General features: G+C 46.0%; 1 long non-coding RNA gene across 2 annotated transcripts in view; it reads right to left on the minus strand.

Annotated features, from left to right (window-relative positions):
- Nucleotides 1-4,903: 4,903 nt before the first annotated feature.
- Nucleotides 4,904-19,218, minus strand: part of LOC135445056 (uncharacterized) — a 42,939-nt gene continuing 28,624 nt past the window's right edge. For both annotated transcript variants that reach the window (XR_010439450.1, XR_010439449.1), the window contains exon 5: nucleotides 4,904-5,144. This is a non-coding gene — a long non-coding RNA (uncharacterized LOC135445056). The remainder of the gene's footprint in view (nucleotides 5,145-19,218) is intronic.

The raw sequence follows: 19,218 nt of genomic DNA on the forward strand, positions 1-19,218 counted from the left end.
TGTTTCAGGTTTGCTAGGGTTTCCACTGCAAGTCTAAGCCATCCTAGCCTGAGATCCAGATCCTGCAAAGGCTTTTGGAAAACAGACTCAGCCAGGTAGATGAGCACATCTCCAGAGAGCTGACATGGCTGGCAGCTTTTTCAGCCCACCCTGGGCTCAGTGTTTCAGGAAAGCAAGAAGCCAGACAGATTTTAGGGTAGAAAGTGATAAGCAGTGCTCCAAACGAGATGCAAACAAAGGACAGGGACTTCCAGGCACAACAGGTTATTTTGTTCTGTGTGAATGGCTTCCATTATTGACACAAGGATGGACATTACCAGTTCAATCCCTGTTGGAAATTGTGTCCCTTCCGTGACTGAGGGGATAAAACCAATTCAGAAAGGTAAATCACAGCTCCAGGTGCTGGAGATAGAAACATTGTAAAGCCTGTTCAGTGTGGCTTCAAAAATTGTCCCAGAAAGAATGCTTTAAGAGGCTGTGAACAGCCAAATCTCCGGCATCCTCTGGGAAAGGCCTCATGGAGTTACACCAATGTGTCTCAAATCTGCCCCCTAAACAGGTGACCCTGGGGCTGGTTTCTCTGGAGTGCCCTTGTGCTGCTGAACTGTCGGGCTGCTGCTGGAGGAAGGCAGAGGAGGAAGGAGTGAGTGTGGCACTGCTTGTGCCATGATCTGTAGATAGCGTGAGGACTTTGCTCCTCAGGACTGTCCATCTGGCGCCATTCCTGAGCAATAAAAGCTCACCCACAAAGCATTTCAAAGCAAACAGTTGCTGTAATGAATACCTCAGTACTCCTAATACAATACCACAAAGAGTTGCTACTATAAAAGTACCCACTCAGTGAAGAGAGCCCAGGTTGACAGCCCAGCTCCCTCAGAGAGCAGGAGACAGCACCCACAGGGACTGAGTTTATGTCACAGGAGGGTCACTTCCTCTGCCACCCACTCTCCAGTCATTCCCCGTGGCTAATCCAAGCACACCTGCACACCTTCCAGCAGAAAAGGTGTTCCTGCAACCCTTGGACCTAATGAAAAGGTGAGCTGGCCACCAGAAATGGGTGTGTGTGCGTGGGGCCATGGGGTCAGGCACCACATGTTCTTAAAAAAAAAAACCAAAAAATGATTCTATAATTTACCACTTTTTTGTTCTTGTTTTGTTTTATTTTGGTTTTCTGTGTGTGTGATCTCTGCACAGATTCTCTCCCTGCCCTCTTCAAACTTAGAAAAGCAGGGCCACTGGAACAGCCTCAAGAGCCAAATGCTATCTCTGATTCATCAGCACACATCGTGCACAAGAGCAAGAGGTGGTTTCGTAAGATACCTGGAACAAAAAGTCTTTATCATTTTAGATCAGAATTTGTTTACCAGGGACATTATTTAACCTAAGGAAGACGGGCAGAAATCTGAAAATCTGCCTTTAATTCACTCTGTTATGATCTGTATTATTGTTCTTGCAGTTCTCTTTTTAGGTGATTTTACTGTAGGCAGGCTTGAGCAACACAGGATGAGCTACTTTGTGGAGAGTTGAATCCTAAGGTCTGGATTCTTGATTTTAATTTTGGTGCTTCCCAACCAGATTCACCCTTTTTTTTTTTTTCCTTTTGAAATGGACTACTTGACAAATGTAAAATAAGCACTGAAACCAGATGTACATTGTATTGTACCCAAGGAATACTTACAGTACCTGAGAAAGAGCACTGTGTGGAGGGTTTTTTTGTTTAGTTTGGTTGTTAGCATAGTACATCAATTATTTTGTGCTATTTTATATCATTTTACCTTCATGCTTTGGCATACAATAAAACCAGTATCTGTTCATATTCTCATATCCCTACATGTAAAAATAAGATGTCTTACATTTTTAAAAATTAAGTGTACCCTCCACTAATCTTATATGTCTTCTTTTTTTTTTCTTTCATAAAAGTGAGTGCTGTTTGCTGTGTGTAACTGTTTCAGTGAGCTAAATATCTATTGAAAACTCAAATCATTCACTGGCCTCATTTTCTCTAGTTGCTGCATTCAGATTAATAAACCTGTTTCCTACTTAAAATGAAAAGAGAATTCAGAAACGTTTAGCATCAAGTGAAAAAAGCAGCAAGAAAATGACTAACAGATACCGGGACATGGCATATTTATTTTGTCCTGTCAATTATTTTTAAAGAATCCCTTGCTTATGGAGGAAGATTTTTTAAAAACCTGGACTATTAAATAAAGACGTCCACAAACACCAGTTTCTTCATTTTTCCTCATTTTGGAGAAAGTGAGCAGTGGAGAGGTTTGGGGTTTTTCACTGTGTATTATCACACTTTTGCCAGTGCTGAGGAGAGAGCTCACGTTTCAAGGGTCACAGAATAAACCTGCATAAAGCATTTATGGCACTGCAGTGAGGCATTTATGGGGGCGAGCTCTCGTGGGCACTTAGAGCATTAGGAAAACACCAATATCAGATGTTCCCCTGCACACTTCAAAGCTGCAGCCGAGTGCAAAGTTCCAGAGGTGCCAGCTCCTGCAGGGTCAGCGCCGGCTCCGAGGAGGGCCGGACCTGGAGGTAATTTCAATGTGTTCCCATCCAGTCATGAGCACACAATCACCTATTCAAAGTGTCTGGCTTGGAGTGCAGACAGATGGAGAGCACGGGGGTTAGTACAGCCAGGCCTTGGACTGACCTTTGCAGAGAGAATTAAATCAGTCTGACCTTGTTGTGAAGCCTAAATTATATCCATAGACCCCCAAATAATGCATCTTTAATGCATCGCTGCCCTCTTTTTATCAGCCTCTTTACCTCGAGGGTATCTTGTTTGCTAACTACTGATGTTAAATTGCAGCTATTTATGCTTACATTTGTGACCTCGGTGGACATCTTGTCACATTTTTCATGAGCACTTGAAAAAGTAGAGAAATGTTTATATAGAGAGAATTATATGAAACCGAGGTCTCGTTTCCCTGCGACACAAAATAAACATTAATAGGAAAAGAAACCTGGTTCAACTGTGGGGCGCTGTATTCATTGTGTAAGTCTAACACAATAGTCATTGTATGATTCTGAGCTTCAATATCATCCATAACCTATCATCTGGACAGCCTGCAAAACAGAACGGTGCCACGTAATAGGATTTCCAGTATCTTACAAACACCTTTTCTTCTCAGATATTTTTAATATTTCAGGATTTTTTTTTTTTTAATTCAAAATAGTGCTAAGAACAGAATAACCCCTGTGACACCTGTCAGTTTTGGTAATACAGACCTCTGGACAGAAACAATACCGAGTCCACAGGCTGGAATCTCGACTGGAAACCAGCTCGGTTCAGAGCAGGAAGCGTTTAATTGGTGCTTCTGTTGACTGTAACAGCAGAGGAGCCCAGTGGAAGTTCAGGAGAATTGCATCCTTTCCCAGCGCCTAAAAGGCTCCGTTTTGTGCTTTTCTGTTGCACCTTACCCCGAACAAAAGGTCCTTCGAAGAGAAAATCTTAGTCCATGTTGCTTTCCAAATACCATTATTCCAAAGTGCATCGAGTTCCCTTTCAGATTAATAGAGTTCCCTTCTATTTATCAAAATAAAACTCTGATTTAAACTGCAAAAGGAACGAGGTTTTGTTCCTCTGCTGTTAGTTTGGGATCTTGGGTCTGCCACCGGCTGTCTTTGCAATTTGGGCAAGTCCCCGGGGGCTGTGACAGGGAATTCTGTGGGGCCTGTGACAGGGAATCCTGTGGGAATCTCTCCATGGAAAGCTGAGATTCCCCCATGCACGGGACTGGCACCACCCCACCTGTGTGCAGGAACACTCTGCCCAGCGTGGTCACCCAGCTCACAGAGTCGCTGTATCTTGCTGACCTCCTCATCCCGCTCTCCAAGGCACACAGAAATGTTTGCTCCCTTTTGCCAGAGGGTTTTTGCTGGTTTAGCGAAGTGCACAGAAGGAGCGAGGGGAGAGGAGCAGCAGCAGCGCAGAGCACACAGCTGCAGGGTGGGGAAGAGCAACCAGTGCAGCCCTGATGTAAATCAGCTGCACAACCACACCATTAGATTAAACTGCTGATGAAGGTTAACTTTGGTCTAATCCTTGGCACCGAAGCAGCTGAAATGCTGGGAGATGCTGCTTGCTCCCAGCTTTAGTCCTTACACTGAGAAAAGCCCAAACCATCAGAACTCTATTTGCATCACTAAAGAGCCGCCCTCCAGGGTGGGCTACAATGATAACGCTCCTCAGATACACTGGTGTGAGCAGCGTTTGCGTGCTGAAATAAAAATTTATATTTCACCTATTCCCTAGGAGATTAGACTGTTTATTTTTGAAATAGATAAAACAGGGCACACTCCATCCCACACTGCCCACTATTACCTCCTCAAGAAGCTCATTCCTTAACCCAAAGGCGATTTGGGATCAAGTCAGGCACTCAGCAGATCCCACACTGCCGGTCCCACCCTGAGGGCTCTGCCTGTGCTGAGTGAAACCTGGGCACAGAGAGTAACAACTGCTGGTCACAAGCACCAGCCCTGGGCACAGGAGCAGCCACAGCTGCACGCAATGCAAACGATGTGGGGTTATTTTAATTGGGGTTCTTTGCCTCACAGGTCTCAGGTGCTCCTGAGAACCACGTAGGGATGATCTACTGGAAAAGCAGAGGTCAGTGCAGCCCACAGAGCTGGGCTGTTGGCGTTTTCTGCCCTGAAAATGGAAGTTTTGCATGGCCAAAAGCACACAGCAGAGCACCAGCACCAGGCTCAACTGTCCTGCTGCAGATTCTGCCTGGTATTTTGAGGCTCTTCCAAATAAATAAAGGTTCCTGTATTCCAAGGGACAGGAGCAGCAGCTGACTACAACAACAACAACCAGCAGGGTCTGTTGAGTCCCCGGAAACCAGGGTCACTGCTGCAGCCCAAGAGCTCCCTTCTGTCAGCTCAGCCTCTCCCCACCTTCTCAACTCCGACAGTTCCAAGGTCACCCAGCCTCATCCCAAGCTCTCACAGCTGAGGCAGCAAAATTCAGTCTTGCCAGCCCTGCTGAGGAGCCTTGCTCCAGCTCTGACCCCAGTACTCTTGGTTCTTCTTCCTCTTCTGTGTGGTTCCCTTGTGGCTGCCTGCAAGGTGTGTGGAGCCAGGAACAGAGCCCCCAGGAGTTGTGTGTGCCTATCTGTGTTTGTCCAGTCCTGGAAGAGACAATCACAGGATGGAATGGACATGGAGGAGAAACAGACAACAAAAAATGCCCGTGACTTCAAAATCATTTAAACCTCCAAGGTTGCAAACTCCAAAATATCAAGTGCGATCTAAGCAGCCATATAGAATATAATGAGTACAAACTACTACCTGCCTTTGTCTACACAAAGCCAAAAAAGGCAGTGATAATCCCTCTATTTGATTCCATGATCTGATTCCTGTGTTACCTTATTTCTCAGGACTACAGCTCAGCGTACCACAACATGCCTGTCAAGATGTGGATTTACAGGTTACACTGTAGTAGAACCTGCTGGTTTTCAGCTCCAATCGACATCTGCTTGTCGGTACATGCCTGACAGAGTTGCAGTCCAGATTAGGAAACATTTGTTTATGCCCCAAAATCCCCAACATATTTTTCCAGCTATGTTCCCAGTGCTGAGCTCCATGCCACTCCAGCTCTCTGGTAGTCAGCTCTCACACTGCTTCCTGGTATAAAATTGATTAGAAGCAGCGTGAAATGTTATCAAGCTGACCCTCGGGAGGCTCGGCCCAAAAATAACAGATGGGAAAAGTGGCCTTTTGATTAAACTTCCAATTGCCAAAAACTGCACATTTCCCCTCACCGTGCATGTGCACACACGTTGTAACTCAAGAGAAGCCCATGCAAGCTGCAAAGAGCTTTAGACCAGGCCTATTCTTATCAACGCTGGTGCTGCTGAAGTCAGCAGGACACCGGCCATCGGCTCCAGCAGTGGCAGGAAAAGGGTCCTTTGTTCCACTTTTTATTTCACATCTCTCCCTTCCTGGCGTGGCTCAGCTGATCCCGGGGAGAGGATGCGAAAGTAACCAGAGCAGGCCCGGGCTGGCTGCCCGTGACACAAGAGCTGCTCGAGGGGGTGGTGGTGCTGCTGGCAGCTGCTTGGGAAAGCCATGCACATTTTCAGGCATTCCCTAAAGCCCGGGCCAAGGTGCTCTCAGCGTGGTTCTGGGTAAACGCACTTAGTACCTTCCCAAGGTCAAAAAATGGCCAAAAATCTCTTGTGGTAAAATCCAGGTCCCACTGCAAGGAGACAAAGGAGCTACAAAGGGTTTTGGTGGGAAGAAAAAGGACAAAGAAAGCAGCACATCTCCATGCACGCCTGTACTGATATGAACCTCTGATAATACAAATCTGATTTGCATATTCATATATTTATATGCCTGACTGTTCCCATTTCAAAGAGTCTTATTGCCTAAATTGCTGCAGAATAGCCAGATGTAAAAGAGTGAGGGCAGGATGGGATAGCAGACCTTGGAACCTGAATTTCCAGGCCTCGGTAGCTTTGCCACGATCTCGTTTGCATAGGTTTTTCACTCTGCTCCAGAAGCGCCAGCTTACTTTGAGCCACTCATACATGGAGCATCTATGGTGGAGATTAGCAGCAGAACAGCTTGACTAGGGATTAAAACACAAAATGTTTGTGTCTCCAGGCCCAACATTTAGAGCTCACCCCTCACCCATGTAAAATTGGCCTTATCTAGTGACAGCCCAGGAGCTGCTGCCGTTTTGAGAACAGCACATCAAAACTGATCACTGCTTTCCCGGTCAGTTCGGTGCTCTCCAGACCAGGACCTGCCCCTGTGGGGCACAGCAGGACCCTGAGGTGGCTTTTTTGCATGTCAACAGAGCCACAATCAATTTACAACTGGTTTGGAGACCTGCAGATGAATGACAAGAGCCAGACATTGTAACAAGTAATGATTACTATTATGCTGAGAACGGGGCTTGAGAGGAGCTGGCAGGAGCTAACAGGATGAGGAACATACACATCCATCCTCACTTCTCTTCCTCTCTTTTCAGGGGATTCAAGGACCTTTGTGTCCCAGCTCCCGCTGTAGTTCCCCAAAAGCTGAGGGCAGCCCCACTGCAGCACAATCACTTCTTTCTACACCCATTTTCTCTCTTTCCTGCTCAACCACGGAGTTTGTAACATGTACAAAAAAAAAAAAAAAGTTTCCAAAACATTTATTTAGTAATTCTTGAGGACTACCAAGTCTATTTCGGCGAAGATATTTGGAAAACAATGGAAAGAAAGAAGAAAAGTCACATGTGCTGTGTCTCGAGCAAGGAGCTGGGATTCAATCAGGGCAGCAGGGAGCACCTGTGTGGAACCTGCACACCCGCAGCAGTTTAAGGTAATATTGTGGTCACCAGGCGGAGACCCCAGGCACACACCGGTTTAAGATCAGATTTGTGAGAGGCAGAAATAGGTATCCCATTCTAGGCCTGTTGTTTAACATTCTATGTATGCAAGGTGGAGAACGAAAGAATAAGAATTATCTTTAAATCCCTGCTAAATCATGCCCTGCTTTCTCAAGGCAACCTCGAGCTTTAGTAGTTCAGACAGATTCTCTAGCTGACAATTAATATTAATGGGTAGATTTCACAATGTGGCATTATCACACTGTGCGATGGGTGGGCATACCATCTGGGTTTTGGCAGGTATTAAATGTAATCAAAGGGATTACTTGGCTCAGGAAGAAATAGAAAACCTTGGGTTTGTTTAGGCTTTTTCTTCTTTTGTTTGGATGCAGCTCTAGGTGCACTTAGCTGTTTTCGCCTCATCCTTTTGTTTCTTGTGATGAAGGCTTCCGAGTTTAGCGGGGAGCGAGAGCCGGATCACCAGCACATGGTGTCGGTGGGAGCGGGGAGCGATTCGCTTGAGAGCTCCCTCCTTCCCATGCATTGTTGTGTTGGGATCGATTGGCACCTCGTTTAGGGCTCCGCCGCTGCCTTTTAGAAGGTTAAGCTGCGAATTTAAACAGTGAAGGAATTAAAGGCAAAATTTATTTAGATGATCAACCAGTCGGACCCTTCTCAAGATAAAAGCTCAAGAAATCAGGTGTGTGAACAGATGCACGCAGAGGACTTTGTCCTCATCTTCCCACAAAGCAAATACCAAGTGCCAACTTTCCGGGGGGATGGGGGAAGGAAATTCCCCTCCTTCCCTTTTCCTCCTCCCAGCCCGGTCACAAACAAGCCCCCGAGCATCAGCAGCACTAAAGGGAGGAGATTAAGTTTTAAACTTTGGGGAAGCTATCGATTTGGCAGCCTTTCTCCTCTCCTGTCTGTGCCCCAGCTGATTGTAACTAAGTAATCCTCATCAATCTGTGGTAATGCAGGACCATGTTTATTGCTGTAGTAGTTAAGTTGTTGTTAATTTTACACTAAACGGTTGTTATGATGATGAATGAGTAGCTCGGGCTGCCACCCAGGGGACTTCAGCCCGTGCAGCCGACAAAAGGGAGATGGCAGAGGGAAGATCAGGGAAAAGCCAGGGCGCCCACCCGAGAAGTTTCTCCGGGACCATAAAAAAAAAAAAAAAAAAAAAGAAAAAAGAAAAAGGCAGAAGCTGATCTTCAGGTTTGCATTTGAATTTGGACGCTGTGGGGTAAAAGGTGCTGCTTAAGTGTAATTGCAATTCTTTTACATACTGCCTGGGATCAAAGAGGGGAACGAAAGCACGAGTGATTTCCCTCCCCGGCCGGGCAAAGCAACTGATGGGATCCTGCCCAAAAGCATCGCGCTCATTAGCTCTTGGGAAAAAAACCCCATCTATAAATTCACTCCCTCCCGGGGCTTTACTGCAGCGGGAATGTTCGATAATGTAAACTGCAGGCGTGGAGCAGCGGGCAGCGCCTTCCCGGGTGGAGTTCCGTGTGCCTCCCATGTCCCTGCCCGTGTCCCGTGTCCCCTGTCCCTGCCCATGTCCCAGCCCGGGTTCCCATGTCCTATCTCGCGTCCCATGTCCCACGCCGTGTCCTCACGTCCCGTGTCCCGGTGCCAGCCCGGGCGGGGCCGGGCCAGCGCTGCCGCCTTTGTCCCGCCGCCACCGGCGCGTCCGCGGGCGGGCGGCGCCCCCGTGCGGCCCCGGCGCGGCTCTGCCGCTCCCGCCGGGCCCGGGGCGCTGCCGAGCGGCACCGGAGCGCCACAACTGCACCTCCGGATGGGCTCTGCTCGCCCGGGGGTGCCGCCGGTGGTGTCCGAGCTCAGCGGGGCTGGGAACGAGTGCCCAAAGTTATAACCACCCCTGCTAAGGTGGGCACGGAGCTGTCGGACAAGTGCAGAGGAGGGCAACAAAGATGATTGAAGGACTGGAGTATCTCTCTTACAAGGAAAAACTGATGGAGTTGGGCCTGTTCGGCCTCAGGAAGAGATAATTTGAGGGGATGTTGTCAATATGTATAAATATCTAAAAGGAGGGTGCTGAGAAGATGGAGGCAGACTCTTCTTGGTGGTGCCAACCAACAGAACAAGAAGCAGCAACAGCCACAAATTAATGCCCAGGAAGTTCCCCCTAAACATGAGTAAAAACTGTACTGTTCCCCCTAAACATGAGCAAAAGCTTTACTGTGTGGGTGACCAAGCACAGGAACAGATTGCCCAAAGCAGGCATGGAGTCCCCCTCACCATGGATGTTCCACAACTGTCTGGACACAATCCTGTGCCGCATGCTCTGGGATGACCCTCCTTGAGAAGGGAGGCTAGACCAGATGCCTCACTGAGGTCCCTCCCAATGAGCAGTTCTGGGATTCTGTGCCTCCCTCCATTGTTGACCCATGGCCTGCAGGAGGAGAGGCCCCAACAGGCCACAGGAGAGTACAAATTAATGCAGCCACATCTCTGGGTCAGAGCTCCATGTGTCAGTGGGACAGCAGGAGAACCTCACTCACAAATTAAGAATTAGATCTTGTTCTCCCACATAATCCAGGCTTTTACTTACAAACAACAGCCAAACATGGGCATTAGTAAGGATGTAATCAGAAGGTAGTAATCAGTATTGTCTTCCCTCCCCACACTCTAGAGATGGAAAAATGGGACTGCCCAAGCTCAACAAGAGCAGACCTGAAGGGCTAAAGATCAGGAGAGACCTCAGCTATTTCAGGTTATTCAAAAAATTCTCACGAAGCCAGTAAAGGATAAAGTACCATCTCTATAACTATTGCAAAAAAAATACTGTGTCCACGAGTCCCCCAGTTCTGAGGGGTGTCCCATAGCAGTCTGGGACTGCTGGAATTACAGTAAATATCTCTATTGCCAGGTGACATCCAATGTTCAGACAGCAGGAAAGCAGCTCAAGTCAGAGGGGGCCAGAAGACAGGGTTTCAACTTGCTCTGGCCTTGTCCCAACTCCAGACAATCCTGGGCTTGCTCAGTAAAGCTCCTTTGGCTTTTAGGAGAGATCAGAGCTGGGCAGAGAATGGTTCAGGTCACATTTCAACATGGACACCTGCCCTGGAGCCTGACTTACCTGGGTGAAGGCCAGATGTGGGTGAGTCACCCAACGAGTGCTCAAGAGCCATTCTCAGGATGTTCAAGTCTTTGTGTCCCTGTCACACAAAGGAACTGGTGAAGCACCACCAACGTGTCAAACAATAGCGCCATTAACTGTAAATCCTTTGGCAGCGCTGCTTTTCCATGGTCATTAGCATCTCCACACTCTCAGCCTATCCCTCTCCAGCCTCTTTGCAACTCAAACAGGACAATTACATGACTGCTCCAAGGGCTGGGAGACTCCTTAAGCCATATCTGGTTATCATATACTTTCCACACCTATAGTTAACACTAATTTGGGCACATAACTCAAAGCTTCACCCTGGTAACCCTTTCGGGTTGATGCTCGGATGTACCCATGACAGACAGGATTCTCTCAAGAAAGCCAACACAATAAAGTTGTAGATGGCTCTGGAAGCTCAATAGCTCATCACCAATCCCTTGCATGGCCATGCTGAGCAGGTGAGATCCATCCATAAGGGATTCAGAGATGCCTCTTACATCACCACAAGTACCAGATGAGTAAAAATAAAACACTCCATCTCAACTTCAATGCAACAGTCAAGCCAGCACCAACAAAACCTCACCATAAATTCAGATTGCAAACAACAGATTAGCTTGTATCCTCTTAGAATAAAACAACACTATTAACTGCTGGTAAAACAAAGACAACTGGACAGTGGTAAGTGATTCTGAAGGTTTCATTTGTCAGAGCTAAGAAATAAAACTGTGCTGGGTAACCATTGTCCAGGAGAACAGCAGGAAACACTGTGCTTGTGTTGTTTCAGACACTGAGTTTGTCCTGAACCTCCCTGTGGTGCTCCGAGTGCCTCACAAATGGCAGCAGCTCCCCTTGGGCCCTGCCACAGGGTCTGGCCACCTGCCTGGCTGCACCTGGCAGCTTTATCTGGGAGCAGGAGAGGACATGTGACGGGAAACCTTGGAACTCCTGCTCCCCAGTCAGAAATACAGCCTCGTCTCATCAGGTGCCCGGCAAAACGACAGCTCCTGCCACAAACTGCTTGGGATCCAATGTGTTCCCAAGGCAGTGGCCAATGTTTGCTTCCTGTTATGATTAGCAGCAATTGGACTATTGAAAGCAGACAAGTGCATCAGCACTCCTTAAAATTAATGGGCAATAAACAGAATAAATGGATGCCAGTTCCTCCTTATTGACATGGCTGTACCTGTTCTGTGCACGCTGTTCCTGCCTTCTGTTCCCAGGGGAACGCAGCTCCTATGCCATGCCAGGCCTTGTGGTACCCTAAACCATAAGGGGACACAGCAATAATCTCTGGATATGTTCAGTTATCCAGCACTGGTGTTACTGCAGGCAGCATGGGCTGGAGCACACAGTATTCAAGTCTTCCCATGGATCTGCCACTGCCTTTCAGCATTTCTTTCAGCAATTCTCTCAGCCAATGCATTTATTTCCTCCTTTCCAAGTGACATGTTCCATGTATGAAGCCAAAGGACCCGATCCATGGCTACTCTTGTCCAGGACAGGGTTATCCTCTGTGGATAATGCATGTGGATCCATGTTCCCACACGAGATTGAGTCTTTTGCCAAGGTCTCATGTCAGTGGATGGTGGGAAGAAGAGCCTGCTGGGTGGTCCTACCCCTAAATTATTTGCTGGCTGCTTCCCTAGGGACCATGGCAACTCTGGCACTGACAGGAGAATCCCTAAGGACAGCACTGGGTTGGGTCACAGCCAGACACTTGCAGGAGGAAAAGGGAGATGTCCTCGTGTTGGCATGGGGATGAGGTGCCATCCCTCTTCTGTAGGGGCCAGAATCCTCTCTAGTCTCAACAATCTACACTCTAAATTAAGGGCTGCTATCCAGGAGAAGAAAGCAAAATAAAAGGAAGCAATGCAAAGAGACCAGGCATTTATTCCTGGCTCACTTGCTCCTAATGGAGATAACAATACCTCACTCCTTGACAGCAAAGCAGGGAGACTTCATGCATGGAAGTTTGCCAAGGAAATTGAGATCTTGGTACAATAGGCACTTTCGACATGCACAACTCCTGGCTTATTAAAGCAAAACAAAAGCTGCTCACCTTGAGGAGAGTTTGGAAATTAGGAGCCATGGTTTCCCGTGGCACAGCACTCCACAGGATTATTTAAGCTTGCACACATCCGACCAGCAAATACCTAACACCAAGGTGGAAAACAGCAAAGAAAACACAGGACTGCTCCATCTCTTCCACAGAATTTCCCAGGAATTCTCCAGGGCCCCACTCTGCTCCCTTTGAGCAAGGTCTGAGTTTCAAACCAGGCACTGCATCGTGACCTTATCATATCCCTACATCCAGTACAAACGTACGTGTGAGGGAAGAAGGGCCACACATAAGTGGCCTATTTAGAAAGGTCCCAGAATACTTTTTGTGCAATTTTCCCCTCAGTTCCCCATCCATCCCTCCTCCCTCCCTGCTGCAGTGGCAGGTAACCTGAGCAAGAGCAGCGTGTGAATTGATTTGGAGGCGATCAGCACATCGGTGTTCAGCTCTGGCCATTGATTGCCTCGGCATCGATTCACGCACCATTCCCACTCACCTGCCAGCTCAGATGGAGAAGGAACAATGAAGTGAAAAGAAAATTATGTATTTGTAGTAGACACTTTCACCTCTCTCCACACTCTCCCTCGGGAGAAGTTAAGAGACCTGGACTGATTTCAGTGCTACTTTTAGCAAGTGTGAGGAGAGAAGTCAGTACAAAAAAGGGGACAACAGGGATGATCCTCTTTCTCCGCTCCCTTTGACAAGAACACCCTACAGCACACAAGAAACTAATATTTGTGCCTATCACAGGGGCAGAGATACAGCAAGGCAGAGTTTTGGCTGATAAATAAAGCTTTTACTGTACTGTGGTCTTGTACAGTTTTCTAGTTTTCTATTTGCTTACACCTCATCTAAAAGGGGGACTAGAGCACTCTGACACACAATCATTTCACCACACAAGTATTTCACATATCTACACCAGTAACAAGGATATTGCTCTTGTGTAATTTCTCACAGGTAAAAGTCTCTAATGCTGTATAACTTAAACATATCCCATTTCTATGGTCCTTTCTTTTCTTCCTTTCTTCTTCAAACACAAAATGAATTTAACTGATTCACCACCTTCCTTCCCCAAAACAACAACATTTTTCCAAAAATCACTCCAGAAAACTCCCATTATGGGCAATAGTCAGTGACTCTCAGAAGACCTGTTTTCATATATCCCTTGTGAAAATGGGTGTTGTGCTCCTAAATCAACTGGAATGCACCATGTGTGACACTGAGCTGGACATGGAGACCCAATGCCAGGGGACAGAAACAGTGAAAGCAAATAAATGCATAAATGAGGGACAGCACTATGCTGGGCTGTTACACAAGGTGCTTCAAAAGCAAGCTCAGATTCAGAAAATTCCTAATCTGCAAACTGCTGAAAGTGGGAAATTATAACCCAGCCAGTGTCACACTCTACTTGTCACATTTTATCTTCTCTCCCTTATGCATCTACTACTGGTCACTGTCAGACAAAAACATTGTGTTAGAAGGGAGTTTGGTTTGACATTGGAGAGACATTCCTACACTCTTGTCTATTGGGAAATTTAATTTTCACAACATGTGTCAAATAGGTGTTATTTTTCCTTCCTAAAGAGTTTGCAGAAACAGGCAGAGTAATTAAAGGTTGCACTTGCAGATACCATCACTATTATAGTTATTACACAATACAGTCATATTATTACAGTCACCACAGCGTTGTGTTCCTCTGGTTTCGCTTTTATCAGCTGGAGACACTTGCTTTCTAATTTCAGGTACATTGCAGGCTTCTAGTGAATTTGGGTCCAAATAGCCATTTATTTAAGGGTGCTGGGTAACCTTTGCTTTGTCATCCTGTTTTCAGAAGAACTCAGCTTACCTTTAAGCACTGCCAAAAAAAACCCCCAAAAAACAACTTGGCACCATAAATTGACCATCAGTTTACAGGGTCTTTTGGGTGACAGAACCTGCATAATGAAGAGAAACTCAAAACACTGCAGAGCAATTCAGGGTTATGGAAAGGCCCTGCCCTCAGGAACCCAACCCATTTATGAATATTTTTCTCTCTCATTTACAGAGATTTAGATAATATAGAGAATTTAAATTGTAAACTGAGGTATCGATACCTACACACAGGTGTCCCCATTTAATGAAGCAACTCCCATCCTTTTGGGCTCTTCTAAAGTATTTGGTTTCAGAGAATAAAACATTCATCATCTATTTCCAAGCAACACATCACAATAACACTTCTCTCTGTCCACCTTCCCCCTTCAGGCGCTTCTTGATCCCTTCCTCCCCATGCAGATTATGAAGGTCATGCTCCTTTTGCCTGGGCCTTCTTTTGCTTCAGCCATTTTACTCTTGTGCTTTGAATTCCTCCAACATCCTCCTCCGTGTCATCACACCATCTTCAGATGCCTTGTTCTGAGCTTGCACCTTCTCCTCTCTGCTTATTCATCCTCATTTCCCAGTGTTCAGTCCCAGCAACCCCAGTGCTGCTGCTAAACCCCCATCAGCCTCACACACAGAAAACTCCACACGGGACCCAAGGATCCCCTCTCACCTTTGCCCCCTCCATAAAGTGATCCCGAAAGCCCTGTTCTTCCTCCATAACATAATGCAGGACTCGTTGCTTTTGTGACATCCGTGAGAAACTGATAACGAAGCTGATAATGAAAATGTTATCGACTATTTAGGTACAGTCAGTCCATATTACAAAGTTTATTAACTGCAGGTGGAGCGAGCAGCAACTGGACACAGTGGTAGGTGATTCTGAAGGTTTAATTTTTCAGAGCTGAGAAACAAAACTCTGCTAAGTATCTATGGTCTGAAAAATCAAGCTTTTCAAGAAAAATACACCTGGATACCAAAGACAGCTGAGATGACCCCACAAAGGTACCAGTGATTTTGAAAGTCTGTTACAGAAACTATTTTTAAAAGAGGAAGAAATAAAAGAAACACTCAGTTCAGGTACAACCTTTACTCCATTGCTTATGTGTCATTTATGCCTACTGGGCTGAGTTGCAGGCACATGCAGTAGGAATGAATAAATCCTGAAAGTCAGCTTATCAAAAATAGATTGCCAAGTCATGATTTCAGCTTTCCTCAGTTCCAGTGGGTTGCTGAGTATCCCCTGGGTCTTTACTGAAATTTTGAGAAGAACCTTGTGAAGAATAACTGACCTGAAGACAAGGAAGACTTTAGAGGAGGCTGGAAGCCAAGGAGCATTTTGAAGATGGATTTTGATAGAAAATCCCTGAAGGCAGCTGGCTCAAAAGGTGAAGTGTGGTCAGCATTTTTCTCCACAACAGGATGCTGCTGCGTGCCCCAACTGGCACACCACTTCCTTTATCCTGACAGCTGCTGGATGCTGATATGGACACATATTTAACATTTTCCTCAGTCCAGCATACTTCTACTAGGCCTTGCTGCTCGAGGTTCAGCAGAGGTACATACCTAGAACTGCTAAAAGTCCTCTCTGAATGCAGGTTCAGAAGAACAAGCCCAGCCCTGCTTGAACACAGAGATGTTAAGAACATGCAGTCACACCACACTTGTAATTTTGGGACTTCTCCACTGACACACTGTGGAGGGAAGCAGCACATCAAGCACTGATGCAAGGGTCAAATTAGTAATAGCTGCATAAACTTCCTCCATGGCTCATACTAGACCTGGTATTTTGGCATATTTTGGGTGCTCTACAGAACAGTTATTTATAGAGTCAAGGTTCCAAGAAATGCTCTGTACCATAAGCTTTTGTTTCCTGCCTGAGAAAAGAGGTAGTCCTTCCAAAATGAAAAAGTAACTCTGACATTCTGAGCTTGAACCCTGGAACAGAAAATAGTTCATTTACAAAGAATCAATCCCATCACACACAGTTGCTTTGAACTCTGTTCATAATACAGCTGAGTGTAAAATACATCAATTCTATCAAACAGAAAAAAGCAAACATGGCTGGGTGAGTCATGATGGGTTGTGAAACAGAGGGAGCTTGTGCTGTCCCTCGGGATAAATAAATTGTCATCGATCTCCCCCTCCATTCTGGTGATCTCCAGAGGGAAGCAGACTGTGATGGGCTAGTAAACTCTAAACCCAGGAGCTTCTTGCACACCTCTTGTCTTAAGAAGGGAAGAGACTTTGAGAAATCTTGTCTCCTCACTCGTAGTAAAGACACATAGCCTGGTGGCCACCTCTGTGAATCTCATATCAAACTGACTTGGAACACACCAGGACATCAGAAAGAAATTCCCAAGTCCTTCTAGTGCTTCTGTACTGGCTTGTTTCTCAGTGCTCTTTGTAGAACTCCTCTGCAGCTAATCCAGTGGAAAAACAGCTTGGAGCAGATAATTGCAGGGGCTGGGAGTAAGGGATGGCTTTGCAGGGAGAGGAAGCAAACTCTCCCTTTTTCCTTCACAGTGGCACTGCCCCACACAGCAACCTCTCTCTCTCCCCACTGATCTGTGCAGAGCCATTGCTCTGCCTTCAGCCCTGTCCACACACAACAGGCAGTGCCTTAGCTGCGGCACAAGAGAGCCTGTGAACACAGCTGGGCCAGTGACAGATTCTCACAGCCCAGCTGAGGACAGGGCTGCTCTGAGCTCTCCTCCTCATCCACAGAGGAGCTCAGATGTTCCCTTGCTCACACATGACATACAGAATCAGCTGGGTGAGCTCAAACCAGCTGCTTGAACTGGTTGAACCAGGCTGGTACTTCTGCTTGACACAGCACAGAGAATGTTGGTGCTGGTGTTGATCAGCACCTGGGGCATTATTGCCCTTGGTCTGCAGAGAGGAGCCCAAAGAGGGCATCTCACCATGGCCCTGCATTACTGAGGGACATGAACCCTTTTCAGCTATTCCTGTGAAGGAATAAAGATGGGCAAGGGAAAGGGCACTTTTTCACTAACATTAAGTCTCTAAAGGTAGTGTGATTTTTAATCCAAATAATTTAAATTTCTAAGCTCTCTCACACTTATGCACATCTGCCAGCCTTTTAGATGAGCTAACTAACAGAAATCACAAAATCTTACTTTAACAGCTTACTTTATGCTGTAGGTAATTAGCTACATTCACTATTCTTTTTGAATTACAACTTCAAATACATCCCAAATTCTTTGCATCTTCTTCAGTTTAAGGTAAACTTCTGTGGGGTACAGTCCAGTTCAATAGAGGTTCATGCAAATACTGAGTATTTCATGCACAAGGAAGAGGCCATAGATTATTTGTGCACTGTTCTACCTCCTGAAGTCCTCATAACATTAATTATGAATTATTCACTTCGTGAAATCTGTGTCACAGGAGTTACATGCTGTTGCTTCTTAAATTGATTGGTGTAGCCCTGACAAGGATCTAATTGAAATCAGTCTGTTGCTTAAGGTTATCTGGATGTTTTGTGGGCTTGCCAAACCATGGCTTGTGAGCTCACCTTGCATGAGACATACCAATCATATTAAATAAACCTAGCCTTGCATCTTAAACCTACCAGCCAGACCCATATTCTTCATCTGCAAATCCAAGCAACAAAAGTCAGAGATACATACTACTCATTATCCTGTTTTCTAAGTATTATTTGAGGAGAATCAAGGCTTTCAAAGCTGGACACCAGAAATGGGTATTCAAATTTATCATAATGCAACAGACATAGAAAATTATTTCTTGGATTTAAACAAGGGTTTATGTAAGCAAAGATTTTGGAAGTTGATTTAGAAGTCCTGCGTGGAAGCAGCTCTGGAAGCAAATGAAAAACCTTCAACCCCTCACAGATCTCCCTTTTTTCCATTCACCTTCAACCATCTTCTAAACCACAGTCAGGGAATGGGTTGAAATCTTAGAACAGACAGGGCTGTAAATCCCCAAAATTTCTGCGTAATTATTGACTGAAAGGGAGCAACTTTTCAGATTGCAGAACCAGACACAGGTTTGTCTTTGCTGATCACAGCAGCTTGATCTCACAGAGACTGGAAGTCAGTAGACTCAAATATATGGAGCCAGGAGAAGGATGAAGAAAAAGAAGAAAAATCTAATCTCTAATCCAATCTAGGAATGGCACTGGCAGAGGTAAAAGTCACATCAAGGTCTTCTCTCAATAAGATGAAAAAAGCAGTGGTGACCACCACTGAAAAGTGCAGGAGAATCAAAAGGCTGAGCCATCCTAAATCCAAGTCCACACACCACTGATGTGCTAAATTCAAAGCCAGGAGCTCCATTCTTCCTGCTTGGTATATTTTGTGAGCCTGAACAGCATATTCCAACTTTATGGTGTCAGAACTTTTTTCCCCTTGTTTGTCTGTGAAAGAGAATCTTCAGTTCATGCCCAGAGTTTTAACCAAGGCAGTGAAACCTACCCAAGTTAGAATTTCAAATAAGAGCCAAGAAATGAAAACTCTGTCACCTACCTGGGGATGTTGGCACTAAAACATAACAATGGCAGGAGGAGGTCAGCATCAGCTGTTCTGCTGACAGCATTGTAACAGATAAAACAGGACAGTGGTGAATAGCAAAGAGTACATTTGGAGCTGCAGCAAGGAAAGAAGGAGAAGAAAGGGAGGGAAATGTGCCCTTTTAGCACCACTGTGAATTTTCCTGCAGAACGGGGCTGTAACAAGGCTCTAAACAGAGAGGAAATGGGTCTGTCACTAAAACAGCAAGTGCACTGAGATGCCTTTGCAAACTCCTTCCACCAACATCGGCAGCAGTGCCCTTGCAGACTGGGGGATTGTT

The sequence above is a fragment of the Zonotrichia leucophrys genome, chromosome 3 (assembly GCF_028769735.1).
Source record: "Zonotrichia leucophrys gambelii isolate GWCS_2022_RI chromosome 3, RI_Zleu_2.0, whole genome shotgun sequence".
Taxonomy (NCBI): Eukaryota; Metazoa; Chordata; class Aves; order Passeriformes; family Passerellidae; genus Zonotrichia; species Zonotrichia leucophrys.